Source organism: Cololabis saira, chromosome 3 (genome assembly GCF_033807715.1).
Source record: "Cololabis saira isolate AMF1-May2022 chromosome 3, fColSai1.1, whole genome shotgun sequence".
Classification (NCBI taxonomy): Eukaryota; Metazoa; Chordata; class Actinopteri; order Beloniformes; family Belonidae; genus Cololabis; species Cololabis saira.
In genome coordinates, this window is record NC_084589.1 from 7,559,177 (window position 1) to 7,576,337 (window position 17,161).

The following is a 17,161-nucleotide window of genomic DNA, read 5'->3' on the forward strand; positions in this document are numbered from 1 at the left end:
GTGTTAAATCTGGGAGACATCCACCTGCCAGTGTGCTGTAGTTGTCAGTGTTGTGCCAGTTCATACTTCTCATGAACTAGTTCAAAGTTCAGTTCACATAGTTTAAAAATGAACTGTTCACGTTCATAGTTCACCATTTTCACTTTGAACTAGTTCAAATTCAGTTCATTTCAATATTTTTAGGGGAGAAGTACGAATGAAACACCCCCTATCCTAAAACTGTTCACTATACAATCATTATTGTCCTAGTGGCTTTTGAACTTTCCTCAGAGACTGTAAATCTCCAACAATGTAGTCCATTATCAGTGTTTCTACCTGTTGCAGGTAAATCAACCCCCTGAAGGAGCAGCAGTGACTGGGGTCGTTTGGGGTTGTTGGGTCTTCTTGCTCTTTCCTGATCACTTTGTTTGATTATCAAGGACCTGCAGATATTTTCTCACACTGGACGGATGCTTTAACTCCACATGACATTTACAATGTGAAGTTGACGAGGCAGATGCTCGGGCTTGTTTTCTCAGCACAGGTGGACATAATTTGCACAGAAAGGTTAGATTTTTACCGTGGGACTCTTTGGGAGACGATGTGTAAAATTCCAGCAGATAATGATAAGGATCATCATTTGACGCTGCGTCTGCAACGTCTCTCTCTTCTCTGGTCATGTAAAGATGCACCGGGCTCGGGCCGCCGTTGCCATGGAGCTGGTGCCCGTTGCTATGCTAGTGTGCACTGCATTGTGGGTAATGTAGTGGGAAGTGCAAATGTGCGCTGCCCGCTGGTGAAATGCATTCCGTAATAATTGGACCTAAACAGTGAAGCTGAAACTCACAATCTGAACAGTTCAAATTCCAGTTCATGATCTGCAGAATGAACAAGTTCATGTTCAAGTTCTTTATTTGCAAATATGTTGCGTTCAGTTCAACATTCCCACAGAAATGAACTCGTTCATTTGAACTGGTTCATGCACAACACTGGTAGTTGTGTATTGTCTATGATGGAGTCCAATACTGACCTAAATTAGTAAGAGAGCCATTATTTTATCATCCTTGTTCAGTACGCAAATTGGGCGCCAATTATCTAAAAGTAGTTTGTCCTTGTTTGACTTAGGAATTAAGGCGGTAATTCCCGTGGCTCCCAGTGGTGGGAAGACATTCATTGTTAATGCATTCTGCAAAGACTGGAAAAAAGGAGTCGTTCAGAAACAAAGGATTTTATAAAATTCACACGCAGCCCATCAGACCCTGGAGGTTTGTTGTTTTTAAGTCGACCTATAGCCTGCTGTAGGTCAAAGTGCCCTCTATCCGCTTCCTTTATCATTTGAACTGAGAGAGAGTTTAAGAAACTATCAGCTGCTGTTTGGCTAAATTTAGAGCTTTACAGTTCCTGATAAAATCTAGAACAAAAGTCTGCTATTTTAAGCTGATCTTCAGTAACGGCACCGTTAATACTCAACTTACTAATGTAATTGTTGCTGTTTCTCTGGGCTGAGGAGTAAAGGAGAGATTTGAGATCTAATGAAGGCAGCCTTTGCTTTTTGGCGATAAAAGTGATCAAGTTTAATTTGTGAGGACGCTAGTTCTTCTTTCTCTTCCTCTGTTAGGAAGTCGTAGTCTTTGCTGAATCATTTAGTCATGCTCCAGACAATCCTCAACTCCTCCGCTTTTCTGGCTTTGACTGGTTGAGCAGTTTTTACCTGCCAGTGTTTATGTTATGTTTATGTAATAATTGCTCGGGGTTCATGTTCTGGTCTCTGGAAAGATCCTAGAGACAACTTCTGTTGTAATAGATGCTATATAAATAATATTGAATTGAACTGAATTAAATTGCTTTTATCTTGTACATTCTGAAGCTGCAGTCTGTGCATTAGTTCAACAAAACTTGCTAAATCAATTCATAATTCCTTTTTTGTCAGGGAACACAGTTTTGCATCATACCACAAAGCAGTCTCAAACCAAAACCAATACTTTGCACACAGTGGACCGTATTACCGTCATATGTTTGTACTTATACTGTAGTACTTGAATCCAGTCACTGCAGCCGTTTCTTTCTGCACTAGAGGACTGCTTGGGATGGCAGGGAAGCATTGAGACCAAACATGCTCCATCAGCGTCAGTCACTGAAACACATTTGTCTATCCTGTCAGATATTAAATAACATGCAGCAAAACATCTGGAGCAGCTGCAGTAATTAGTCCGTTAACCTGATGTGTCCAAATGATCAGCAGAAACCTCAGTGAAACTCCACATTCAGACAAGCGACCAGTCCTTCCTCCTCTGGAAATGTACGCTGGAAATGTTCACATATGACATCCTCTGATGTGGTTTCCCCTGTAAAGTTTAGTGTAGTTTATTGGTCCTTTCACTTTCCACAACACAAATAACCCAAAGTACAAGCCTAAGCTCATGACGCCTACCCTTTTCACAAAAAAAATGTTAGCTTTTATAAACTAGTGCATTTAGGATTTAGAGAATGAAACAAAATACATAAATAAATCCATATGAGAAGTTGCCCGAGTATAAATAAAATAACTGTACAAAAACATACAGCATATTCCACATGTCACTACTAAATATCATATATATATATATATATATATATATATACCTACATACACACACACACACACACACATACATACATAGACATACACACATATACATACACATGTCCATAGGTACATGCCAGTGTGTATTATACCTTTGTTTTATATTTATTAATCATTTAGTATTCATAGGTGCTTTTGAATTGTAATAACGTGCTCCACATTTTCATTTCTGTTGCTGATCTGATCATTTGGACACATCAGGTTAACGGGTTGACTAATTACTGCAGAAAATACAGGACTGTCTCAGAAAATTAGAATATTGTGATAAAGTTCTTTATTTTCTGTAATGCAATTAAAAAAACTAAAATGTCATACATTCTGGATTCATTTCAAATCAACTGAAATATTGCAAGCCTTTTATTATTTTAATATTGCTGATTATGGCTTACAGCTTAAGATAAAGATTCCCAGAATATTCTAATTTTTTGAGATAGGATATTTTAGTTTTCTTAAGCTGTAAACCATGATCAGCAATATTAAAATAATAAAAGGCTATGCAATATTTCAGTTGATTTGTAATGAATCCAGAATGTATGACATTTCTGTTTTTGTAATTGCATTACAGAAAATCACAATATTCTAATTTTCTGAGACAGTCCTGTATGTATTTTTGGACAGACCGAGAACAGGTGGTAATGATTGTGTTCCTGGGAATGACACGTCCACCAGAAACTGGAGGAACCAGAATAGTAACCATGTTGAGCTGCTGTGATAAAATATCTAATGAGACACTTCCAGCCAAATGATCTCCATGTATTTGAGCTTGTGATCCTCCACTGAAATCACCAGGATTTTTCCCAGGTATCTTCTACCAGACAGCTGTTGGTTTCCCTATCCCATTTTTGTTTTATGTATGCAGTATTTGCTGTTTTAATGTCTTTAAGTCCTCTATAAAGTCTGGAGATTATCTTTAACCTGGATTCTGACCTGTATTTACTTAGGAACACTTTGTATGAGTGGGTGGATGGATGGGCTGGGGGAACGCCAGAGGAATGTGGACTGGGTCTCATGCACTTAGAAGTTTGTGGATGTTGTGGTGTCAATATTCTGATTCCAAACCCCTTCATATACATAATATATACATATACATATATAAAGAAGTGCCTGAGAAATTTAATTTTAGAGTTTAGGATATTTTAGGAGGCTAGTTTAATTATGCCATGATCTTTTTTTATTAATTGTTTGTGTTGTATTTATTTATTTTTTTGTTATTATTTTGTCCTTTCTTTCTTTTCTTATCTAATTTTGTTTTAATTTTTAATTTTTATATTTTCTATGGCATATGATATGGTGAGGAAGGGACAGGACTAAATAAGCATTCTGCTTCCTCCTGTTCCCTCTCCAACACAGTATTTCATCATTGGTCGGCTCAACAAACTTTTCAAGAACTTTATAACAAACAGCTGATCAAGAAACTCCATGTTGTCTGATTCTCACATCCCTTAATAAACAGTTTCAGTTTCTACCATCAGTTACTGCTTAGACTAACAGATACAAACACTGCTTTGTTCCTCCTATTGTTCTTTTAAAAGCCAGAAGGAAAAGTTAGTGGGTGAAAAAGCCTTCCCTCTTAAGCTTAGGTCTGTACTATGATGTGTAACTTATTGTAATTTATTATGTATATTTTATGTATATTTACCATTGTGTGCTTCTCCTGTCGCGAAACTAATCGCCCCCTTGGGGACAAATAAAGTAATGGATTGATTATTTTGCTGTTGTTCTTTATTTCTGGATGAGACTGTTAAATTGTTTTGTTTCTCAGTTGTTTTTTTTTATATTTTTACGCTTTTAATTTGATGATGATTTGTTGTTGTTCGAGATAAAGCCAACAATTAACAATAAACATGACAAATAAAACCCCCTATATGGTGATGTATATATATATATATATATATATATATATATATATATATATATATATATATATATATATATATATATATATATATATATATATATATATATATTCATTCAGATGGACAAAGATGAGAAGCTTTATTCAGCTTTATTCAGCTTTATTCAGCTTTATTCAGCTTTATTCAGCACTCATTCAAAGCTCATGAACCAGAAGACAAACGGTGTGGGGGAAGAGACATCTCTGAGCTTTGGCCTGAGAAACATCCAGCGCAGCATCTGATGGACTTATTAGACCTAATAAATCCTGTTAGTTGAATATATATAATCAGCTTTAAACTGCGTATTGATCGACTCAATGACAGGTGGTTTCTACTGCAGCAGCAAAAAGATGGCAGTAAAACCCACTTTGCAATAAGTATTATTGCACCATTATCTCTCCAACCCTTCTAGTATTACATGCACACGCTCATATTCCCCCTTTAGTAATGCATCCATTTCCTCTCCCCCACTGGCTCTTATTGGGGTTGTGTCCATCCATCTGGCTGTCTGGCCAGGTTCTTGGTGAGTAGGGGGTTTTCCCATCGCACTTGGCCGTGGCACGTCCAGCCAGCACTCTCCCTCATTACCCCCATGCTTCTTCCTCCTGAAAATGCACTTTTAAAAGCACCTTAATTGCATTGGGGAGATAACCCTGTGGGCACAAGACAGGAAGCCTTGGCCATATAGAGCTTTAAGGGGTTGGATAGGTTTGTGTGTGTGTGTGTGTGTGTGTGTGTGTGTGTGTGTCTTGAGCTGTTGCTCTTTGCGTCAAATCAATGGCCTATCCAGAGGCTAATGCAGCTCTGGGCAACATCTCAGGAAGCATTAAGATTATTAGTGCAGAGCTGGCAGGAACACACACAGACACAGTTTCTCCATCTGTAATGCACACGCACTGATGCATTCAGATTATTTGGAGGCTCAGAGGGCCTGCAATCATTTCACTGGTGATTCTACAGTATGTGTGAGGAGTCTGTGCCTCCTAAACTAGAAGATTATTGGTCTCATTTCACAAACAGCATCCACAGGGCAGCATGTGATATTTTCTCACCGATGCTGTAACACATTCAGAAAGATTATTGATAAAAAAAGTAAGGACAGAATGTGAAAAGAAGCTTTGAACGGTGTTTGCACAAGCAGCGATGCACAACACTCAACTGCATGTGTGAAAAAGGAATAAAAAGTAAACATACAGTATAAACCAGGGGTCGGCAACCCGCGGCTCTAAAGCCGTATGCGGCTCTTTAGCGCCGCCCTAGTGGCTCCTGGACCTTTTTCAAAAATGTTTGACTTTTTTTTTCCTTTTTTTTTTTTTTTTTTTTTCCTTTTTTTCTTTTTTTATTCTTTTTTTCTTTTCTTTTTTCCCTTTTTTTCCTTTTTCTTCTTTTTATCTCGTATTTTCTTCCTTTTTCCTTTCGTTTTTAATCTCGACATTTCGACTTTTTTCTCGACATTTCGACTTTTTTTTACAAAATTTTTACTATTTCCTCGACATTTCGACTTTTTTCTTTACATTGACTTTTTTCTCGACATTTCGACTTTTTTCTCGATATTTCGACTTTTTCCTCGACATTTCAACTTTTTTCTCGAAGTGCATAATGAAAAAAAAATCTTCCCCCAGTTATAACTAATATAGATACACGCAGCACGTGTTTGTCTTCATTCTAAGGCTTGTACAAGACTTTTCATTTTTTGCGGCTCCAGATATATTTGTTTTTTGTGTTTTTGGTCCAATATGGCTCTTTCAACATTTTGGGTTTCCGACCCCTGGTATAAACTATGGATAAGTCAAGTAAAAGTAAAGCTATGTACATAAATGTGCAATGTACTTGAAGGCCTCTGAGAGACAAACAGGTCATTTTTAATACATTTATTTCATACACGTGTGGTAATATCATCCCACTCCTGTTTTACGGGGAATTACACAGGCACACTGCAAAAACTCAAAATCTTACCAGGAATATTTGTCTTAATTTTAGTTAAAATGTCTCATTTTTAGTCAAAAAATCTCATTACACTTACGTAAAACAGCAGAATAGAAGAGTCATCAGCAGAAAAATAACTTGTTATTTGACAATTTTCACCTGTTTCAAGTAGATTTTCACTTAAAATAAGTAGAAAAATCTGCCAGTGGAACAAGATTTTTTTGCTTGCAATGCAGATTTTTCTACTCCTCCTGCAGTATTTCTATTCAATTCAATTCAATTCAATTTTATTTATATAGCGTCTAATACAACAGAGTTGTCTCTAGACGCTTTCCAGAGACCCATACCCAGAACATGACCCCCGAGCAGTTATTACATAAACAATGGCAGGTAAAAACTCCCCTAGTAGGAGAAAAACCTTAAGCCAAACAGTGGCAAGGAAAAACTCCCCTTTAGGAGGAAGAAACCTTGAGCAGGACCTGGATCATAAGGGGGGACCCTCCTGCCGAAGGCCAGACTGGGGGAGTCAGGGACGGCAACAGCAGGTGTTTTGGTCACTGCTATTATTTGTAATATATTATATTATTTGTAATCAGCACAAATTATCTGTCCCCATATGATAAAATCCACCATCCCCCCTGATTTTTTTTTTGATTTTTTTGCTTTTTTGCTTTATTTCTCTTTTTTTCTTCCTTTTTCCTTTCCTTTTTAATTTCAACATTTCGACTTTTTTCTCGACATTTCAACTTTTTTCTCGACATTTCCACTTTTTTCTCAAAATTGTACCTCAACATTAATCTCAATATTTTGACTTTTTTCTCTACAATTAAATTTTTTTCTCAACATTTCGACTTTTTTCTCGAAATTGTAATTCAACATAAATCTCGAAATTTTGACTTTTTTCTCGACATTTCGACTTTTTTCTTGACATTTCGACTTTTTTCTCAACATTTCGACTTTTTTCTCGAAATTGTAATTCAACATAAATCTCGGAATTTTGACTTTGTTCTCGAAATTTTGACTCTTTTCTCGACATTTCAACTTTTTTCTCAACATTTCGACTTTTTTCTGGAGATTGTACTTCAACATTAATCTCGACATTTCAACTTTTTTCTGGACATTTCGACTTTTATCTTGACATATCGACTTTTTTCTCACCATTTCGACTTTTTTCTCGACATTTCTTTTTTTTTCTTGACATTTCGCCATTTGCCTTATTTCTAAGGCTTATACAAGACTTTTCATTTTTTGCGGCTCCAGACATATTATTTTTGTGTTTTTGGTCCAATACGGCTCTAAAACATTTTGGGTTGCCGACCGCTGATCTAAATGGTGATTTGGTGTGTGTGTGTGTGTGTGTGTGTGTGTGTGTGTGTGTGTGTGTGTGTGTGTGTGTGTGTGTGTGTGTGTGTGTGTGTGTGTGTGCATGTGTGTACGTGCATGTGTGTACTTGTTAGTTAAACCACAAACCAGGTCCTGCCTGAGGGTAGAACTCCCAGCTCGGTGTGAGAGATACGGGGGAGGCACCGCTGCAGCGTCTGAGTCAATCTGAGGCCCGAGACGGAGGGAAGAAGAGTAGAACAGAGAGAAAGATGTAGCCACACATGTGAAGGGAGATGGGGAGAGGATGAAGAGAGAGGAAGGGAAGGTAGGGAGATAAGCGCCTTAGAAGTGGGGAAGATAACAACAGACAGGGAAAGCAGCACGAAGGCTGACAGTGAGTGACTGAGACAGGCCCAGAGAGAGAGATGGAGAGAAGGAGGGAGAGAGGTAAGAGGCTGAATTCAATAAATTAGATTGCGGCGCCTTGCTGGTTTCCTAGCAACCCAGACGAGCTGAGCCCGGTCAGCCTGGTTTTTGGTTCAGAGTAAAAGGTCTTCCTCCTCCGTGTCTCCTCTTCCTCACTCGTACCTGAACTCCATCACCGTCTCAGCCGTGGTTGCAGAGCCTCGTGTTGAGTTATCCCGTTACACCGATGCTGCATCTCTGCAGCCTCACCGCGTGTGACAGGACGTAGACTGAGGCCCCGTTTACACAGAGCAAAAACGCTGGTGTTTTCATGCGATTTGGCCGTTCGTTTACACCAGGGGTCGGCAACCCACGGCTCTAGAGCCGCATGCGGCTCTTTAGCGCCGCCCTAGTGGCTCCTGGAGCTTTTTCAAAAATGTTTGACCTGTTTTTTCCTTCTTTTCTTCTTTTTTTCCTTTTTTTCTTCCTTTTTCCTTTCCTTTTTAATCTCGACATTTCGACTTTTTTCTCGAAATTTTGACTTTTTTCTCGACGTTTCAAATTTTTTCTCGAAATTTTGACTTTTTTCTCGACATTTCGACTTTTTTCTCAACATTCCGACTTTTTTCTTGAGATTTTTACCTTTTCTCAACATTTTCGACTTTTTTCTCGAGATTTCGACTTTTTTCTCGAAGTGTATAGGTAAAAAAAATCTTCCCCCAGTTATAACTAATATAGATACATGCAGCATGTGTTGCCTTCATTTTAAGGCTTATACAAGACTTCATTTTTTGCGGCTCCAGATATATTTGTTTTTTATGTTTTTGGTCCAATATGGCTCTTTCAACATTTTGGGTTGCCGACCCCTGATTTACACGAAAACGAAGCTCAAAATCTCCAAAAACGATCATTTCTGAAAACTCCGGCCAAAGTGGAGATTTTCAAAAACTCCGTCTTCACGTTTGCTTGTAAACAGAGAGAAACGGACATTTAGGCTTCAGAACGTCACATTATGAGACAGAAACGTTACCAGCGTCATGTGTGACACCTGTGTTTACAATTTGTTTGGCCACTGTCAATATTTTCTTGTATTTTACCTGTTTTATATTCTAACGTCACACTTAAAAGTAACTCCACTTCTCTGTCACTCCAAACCAAAGACTCTGGTTCATCTTGGAAGTAACTGGAAGTTACTCGTGTCATTTGTTGATGTTTTTTTCCAGGATTCTGATTGGCTAGCATGACTTTATCTTCTCGTTACACTGCCCCCTGTAGGTTTGGCTGCTCATAGCACCTTAACAGATATTTATGCAGGTTCCTGGAAATGATGGTATTTTTCAAAACGTAGAAGGGGAAATATCCGTTTTTCTAAATACCCAGCTATGTGGAAACGTGGCCTGATTGGAGAGGCACACGTGGAACACATGGAGAAGGAATATATTTCCAGGTACCATCTCTGTTACGGTCCTGTATAGGGGTGTCCTTCTCTAATTTTTTTAAATTTGTTAACTTTCGTTTTATTATCCATTTTTAAAATTATACATGTCCAGTGCAGTTTATAGAGGGTCTGCATTGACGTCACTTCTCCACTGGACCAGCCCCCTTACTCACACTGAGTGGTAAAACATCAGCAAAAACAGCTGCAACTAGTGGAGAAGACGGGATAACAGCTGATTATCAGCTTAAATTAAAGTCAGTTGGACTTGACAGTGACCCGTACCGTTACCAAGAACCAGTGGTCCATGGACATTAATATTTGGTACAGTTACCAAGAACCAGTGGTCCATGGACATTAATATTTGGTACAGTTACCAAGAACCAGTGGTCCATGGACATTAATATTTGGTACAGTTACCAAGAACCAGTGGTCCATGGACATTAATATTTGGTACAGTTACCAAGAACCAGTGGTCCATGGACATTAATATTTGGTACAGTTACCAAGAACCAGTGGTCCATGGACATTAATATTTGGTACAGTTACCAAGAACCAGTGGTCCATGGACATTAATATTTGGTACAGTTACCAAGAACCAGTGGTCCATGGACATTAATATTTGGTACAGTTACCCCAAGAACCAGTGGTCCATGGTCATTAATATTTGGTACAGTTACCAAGAACCAGTGGTCCATGGACATTAATATTTGGTACAGTTACCAAGAACCAGTGGTCCATGGACATTAATATTTGGTACAGTTACCAAGAACCAGTGGTCCATGGACATTAATATTTGGTACAGTTACCAAGAACCAGTGGTCCATGGACATTAATATTTGGTACAGTTACCAAGAACCAGTGGTCCATGGACATTAATATTTGGTACAGTTCCCAAGAACCAGTGGTCCATGGACATTAATATTTGGTACAGTTACCCCAAGAACCAGTGGTCCATGGACATTAATATTTGGTACAGTTACCAAGAACCAGTGGTCCATGGACATTAATATTTGGTACAGTTACCAAGAACCAGTGGTCCATGGACATTAATATTTGGTACAGTTACCAAGAACCAGTGGTCCATGGACATTAATATTTGGTACAGTTACCAAGAACCAGTGGTCCATGGACATTAATATTTGGTACAGTTACCAAGAACCAGTGTTCCATGGACATTAATATTTGGTACAGTTACCAAGAACCAGTGGTCCATGGACATTAATATTTGGTACAGTTACCCCAAGAACCAGTGGTCCATGGACATTAATATTTGGTACAGTTACCAAGAACCAGTGGTCCATGGACATTAATATTTGGTACAGTTACCAAGAACCAGTGGTCCATGGACATTAATATTTGGTACAGTTACCAAGAACCAGTGGTCCATGGACATTAATATTTGGTACAGTTACCAAGAACCAGTGGTCCATGGACATTAATATTTGGTACAGTTACCAAGAACCAGTGGTCCATGGACATTAATATTTGGTACAGTTACCCCAAGAACCAGTGGTCCATGAACATTAATATTTTGTAGAGTTACCAAGAACCAGTGGTCCATGGTCATTAATATTTGGTACAGTTACCAAGAACCAGTGGTCCATGGACATTAATATTTGGTACAGTTACCAAGAACCAGTGGTCCATGGACATTAATATTTGGTACAGTTACCCCAAGAACCAGTGGTCCATGGACATTAATATTTGGTACAGTTACCAAGAACCAGTGTTCCATGGACATTAATATTTGGTACAGTTACCAAGAACCAGTGGTCCATGGACATTAATATTTGGTACAGTTACCAAGAACCAGTGGTCCATGGACATTAATATTTGGTATAGTTACCAAGAACCAGTGGTCCATGGACATTAATATTTGGTACAGTTACCAAGAACCAGTGTTCCATGGACATTAATATTTGGTACAGTTACCAAGAACCAGTGGTCCATGGACATTAATATTTGGTACAGTTACCCCAAGAACCAGTGGTCCATGGACATTAATATTTGGTACAGTTACCAAGAACCAGTGGTCCATGGACATTAATACTTGGTACAGTTACCAAGAACCAGTGGTCCATGGACATTAATATTTGGTACAGTTACCAAGAACCAGTGGTCCATGGACATTAATATTTGGTACAGTTACCAAGAACCAGTGGTCCATTGACATTAATATTTGGTACAGTTACCAAGAACCAGTGGTCCATGGACATTAATATTTGGTACAGTTACCCCAAGAACCAGTGGTCCATGAACATTAATATTTTGTAGAGTTACCAAGAACCAGTGGTCCATGGTCATTAATATTTGGTACAGTTACCAAGAACCAGTGGTCCATGGACATTAATATTTGGTACAGTTACCAAGAACCAGTGGTCCATGGACATTAATATTTGGTACAGTTACCCCAAGAACCAGTGGTCCATGGACATTAATATTTGGTACAGTTACCAAGAACCAGTGGTCCATGGACATTAATATTTGGTACAGTTACCAAGAACCAGTGGTCCATGGACATTAATATTTGGTACAGTTACCAAGAACCAGTGGTCCATGGACATTAATATTTGGCCATGAATCCAGTTTCCTGATATTTCTATGTACTTAATTTCTACGCCGGGGAAATACACGAAGCAAAGCTTGAAGGCTTACAAAAGTCTTGACGCTTGGTCCGACTTCAAGGCAGGATTTGTTGTAGAAATTAAAGTGATGAGGACACCGAACTTTATGATTGGACCATTTAACGTTAGCTACCCAAAAATCCAACGTTACGTGATACTAAATGGGAACCACAAATCCACGTTTCAGTGTCTGGAATCCAGTTGTTTCTGTGAATTGCAGCGATCCATTTGTCTCTCTTAAGATTATTTTTCATCAGTCCGTAAAACGATAACTCAGATTTCTTGCTAAATCTATGAGTACAGTCGATCGCACAACAGCTCTTTCCCATTTTAGATGTTTTCCAGTTGCTCAAACTGAAAGTTTACGCATCCCCAATCACTGAAGGGGGAGAATAAAGCTGTGCTGTCAGTTGAGGGAGCCTGTAGCATTCAGGAGTAAAAGTAAAAGATGGATTAACAGTTGAACTGTTTCCAAGCCTAATCAACAACTGGAGCACACAGAGAAAGTGCTACAGTTGAACAGCCGAGTCAGTCAAAACTTTCCACAAGACTCGGAAATACTCTCACATGAGCTTGCATAATCTTTAATGTATTGATCAGAGCTGAGAGGAGCAAGAGATAGAATGTCTTTTGGGATTAGGGTTGTCAACCGTCCCTTGAAAAACGGAATCTTCCCGTATTTATAAACTAAAGTACGTCCCGTATTGAGCTGAAAAAGGACGCACTTTGTCCCGTATTACTGTGAGAGTCAAAAAATAGTCATAAAACGCTGATGGAAAATGGCATTGAGCTTTTGAGTTCATAAGTTATGTTTTTCTGTTTTACTACAACTGTAACTACAGTCATGGCCTTTGAGGAACAAATATGTTTACAAGTTTTCTACACACTTTCTGTTTGCACTTTTGTTATTGCACTAAAAATGTGCACTATTACAGAATGGATGTTCTGCTTTCTTTCTATTGTTTTATATTCATTTATACAATTTTAAGTGAAGCAGGACAGGTTTCTGTTTAAGAAAGATACTTATTTTATGCAGTTCATTTTGTTATTTTGTATTAAAGTGAATTGCTGGATAATAATTTGTTTTCCATGTGTTCATGGCATTCAAAAATATGCATCTAATTCAATTCAGGTTCGAGTCAAATAGTTAAAAAATCGTTTCACTCACAAAAAAAGGGGCTAAAAATAATTCACCACGCCAGGAAAGGTGAAGGTAATCGGGTTGATGAGGTGTCCCTTATTTATTTTTCAGGGAGTTGGCAAGCCTGAATCCAGATCTAATGATGGACACAGAGGTGAGCTGTGGGTATAAACCATAAACTGTATATGACATATCACATGCTGCATGTCAGGCTGCTGTCTGGCATAGATATATATAAAAGGCCTGTAATATAATAATATATAATATATAAAGGCCTTTATATATATCTATGGTTGTCTGTTAAATAAACCACAGGGTGGAAATGAGCGGAAATGGCCGTGCAGAACAAACCCGACTGGAGCACCGCTGCACACGGGCGCCCTCTGGCGGCCACGACCAGCAACTACATGTACCTGCTGAGCACAAACGTACGAGGGGCATTTTAGTCTAGGAACAAGTCCTCAAAAAAGGCTTTAGTTTTAAACCCATACCCGAGGTAGAACCAGTACTGGAGTTGAGGGGGGATGAGGGGGAATGGGATGGCACCCCCCCTGAAATAAAAACAGTCCAAATCATCCCCCCCTGAAATAAAAACGGTCCAAATCATCCCCCCCCCTGTAAAACTGCCATCCCTCCTTTCCATCCCTTATGTCATTTCATCAATGCATGTGGTTTTACTGCTATTTCAACATTTAGAGTCATCACCAGAAAAATAACTTATTTGACAATTTTCACCTTTTTCAAGTAAATTTTCACTTGAAATAAGTAGAAAAATCTGCCAGTGGAACAAGATTTATCTTCTCATTACAAGCAAAAAAATCTTGTTCCCCTGGCAGATTTTTCTACTTATTTTAAGTGAAAATCTACTTGAAACAGGTGAAAATTGTTGTTTTTTCCAGTGATGAGTCTTGTTTTAAGTGTAATGAGATTTTTTTTACTAAAATGAGACATTTTTACTAGAAATTCTTGTTAAGATTTTGAGTTTTTGCAGTGATCCATGTTACTTATCCTGTGAAGGACAGAGTCATATTGATAAGTTCAGAAAAGTGTTTTTTATTGTTGTGTTTTGATGTATTTGATGTAAGCCCAGTGGATATTTAAAGCTTACAGAAGGCTGCATTTAACTGCTGCTATGTCATTCCTGCAGTATTTCTGCAGCTGTTTTGGTCACTGCTATTATTTGTAATATATTATATTATTTGTAATCAGCACAAATTATCTGTCCCCATATGATCAAATCCACCATCCCCCCTGATCTTTTTTTACAACTCGAGTACTGCGCGTCACAATAAATTTACGGAAACATCAATCCAATCTACATATATAGTACCGTAGTACTTCAACAGTATACCCAATGGAAAGTCCTGTTTCTCTCTGGCTCAAGATGACGGCTGGAAAACGACAATGGTCTTTATGAACGAACACCCGGCCACCGTCATATGAGGGGAAATATTTTATTTTGTTGTTTTTTAAAACAGCAGAAATAACAGAGATCCTGCACGAAGGAACACTTAAGGGAAATAAATTGCACTTCAAAATAGTGTTACTTTTAAACAAACAAATAACACGATAAGAGTCAGTAAGACGACAAAGGCACTGTGTAAACTTATCTCCTCGTAACTTATAACTTTGGAGCTCCGTCTTTTAAAGTAGAGACACAAATGACTTAGAGCCTTTTAATTAGGATTATAGCATATAATATTATATGCATTATAGCATATATATATATATATATATATATATATATATATATATACACACATATCTTCTTATACGTATCTTCTTTTTCTTATTTCTAGAAAAGAAACCAACAAAACAGCTCTTAAAAACTCCTTGTTCGTATTAACCATTAATATATCTGCTGGGCTTGTCCACAGTAATGATAAAAAGCACAAAGCAGTTGTGCTGCATTTTTGTATTGTTTCAGATTTTAAAGTAGTGAAGTACAATTCAAATAATTTTTACATTATATATTTTTTTAGTTAATTAAACTCATTAAATAAATAGAAAAAAACACACACACACACACACACAAACAAAAGAAAACTCCACTAGATGTTCTTCTTTGCACAATTATCACAAAGTATGGTGCTGTAAAGATTAGGAAGTAATTACATTGTTATAACTACACTGTATGTGTGGCACTGCTGGGCAGAAAGGTTTGTGGTGCTGCACAGTGACAGAAGTTATGATTACTGCAAATAAAATGAACGTCTGAGCCTGTCAGGAAGGCCGCAAGTGCAGCGAGGACGGACCTTAGAATGCTAGAGCAGGGGTCTTCAACCGGGGGTCCGCGGCCCCTAGGGGGTCCGTGGAGGTACTGCAGGGGGTCCAACAACTTCAGAAGAAATAAAGGTAATTTAACCAAAATAATTTGTGAGTAAAAAAAAACAACAAATATATATATATATATATATATATATATATATATATATATATATATATATATATATATATATATATATATATATATATATATATATATATAGGCTATACATTAGGCATACATGTGTGTGTATGTATATATATATATATATATATATATATATATATATATTCATATCTCTGCTTGGTTTGGTCACTTGAATGTTAAGTGCAAGAACAAACTAAACAGGATTGTGACAATGGCGAGCAAAATTGTGGGAAAACCCCTTAAGCCACTTAGCCACCTTTACAGTGAAAGGACAAGGAGAAAGGCCGGGAGAATTGTGGCAGACAGCTCTCATCCTCTTTCTAGACACTTTGAACTTATGAAGTCTGGGAGGCGCTACAGAGTTCCTCTGGCCAAAGGCGCCTTCAGAAAATCTTTTATTCCCAATGCAATCAGTTTTCTTAACTCTAAAAAGTGACCAATCCACAGACTCTGATGAACTGTATCATTTCTACTTTTTATTTCTATTTTTATTCTTATTTATCTTTTTACTTATATGTTAATTGTACCTCTGTTGTTCTTATGTAATCATGTATGTATGTTGTTGTCCTAGAGCTGTCTGTTTTTTAGAGATGTTTGTTTTTTGGTGAGCCAAAGACAATTTTCCACCCCTGGTGGACAATAAAGATGTATTCTATTCTATTCTATTCTATTGAGAAAACTCCATTAACAGGTGATAATAATCTACTTTTGACAATAACTATTTAGTCTACAACTCTACATAAATGATTCCCATGACGTGAGTCATGTGATTAATGTCAACTTTAGAGCAGAAAAAATAGATATCTAGCTGTTTAAGAAAAGAGAATTTGTTGGGAAATTGACTTGGCTATTTCTTATTTAACGCTAGTTAGACCTGAAGGATAAATTAGTGAAAATAACGAAGCCTAAAGCTGGAGATTGTAACGTTACAGCTCGGCCTAACGTTACTCCTTCCACGTCTGATGAGGACAAAGTTTCATCAACCGTAAACACATGTAGCTAATAACCCAGTCAGGAATTGGTTAATAAGATATAAGCAGAATAAAACACATTCAAAAGTTATTAGAAGCTGGGCCGCTCGGTGGTGCAGTGGGTTAAGCAGCGGCTCATATACTGAGGCTACAGTCCTCCTGCAGCGGTTGCAGGTTCCAATCCCGGCCTGCACACCTTTGCTGCATGTCATCCCCGATCTCTCTCTCTACCCCTTTCATGTCTGCAGCTTGAATAAACGGCCACTAGAGCCCAAAAAATCTTAAAAAAAAAAAAAGTTATTAGAAGCCAGGCTCAAAATGTGACACATTACAAAAAAAAGGGAAAAAATAAGAATTCCAAATGGGGGTCCCTGCTCTGTTTTTCCCTGGGCTAAAAAAGGTTGAAGATCGTTGTGCTAAAGC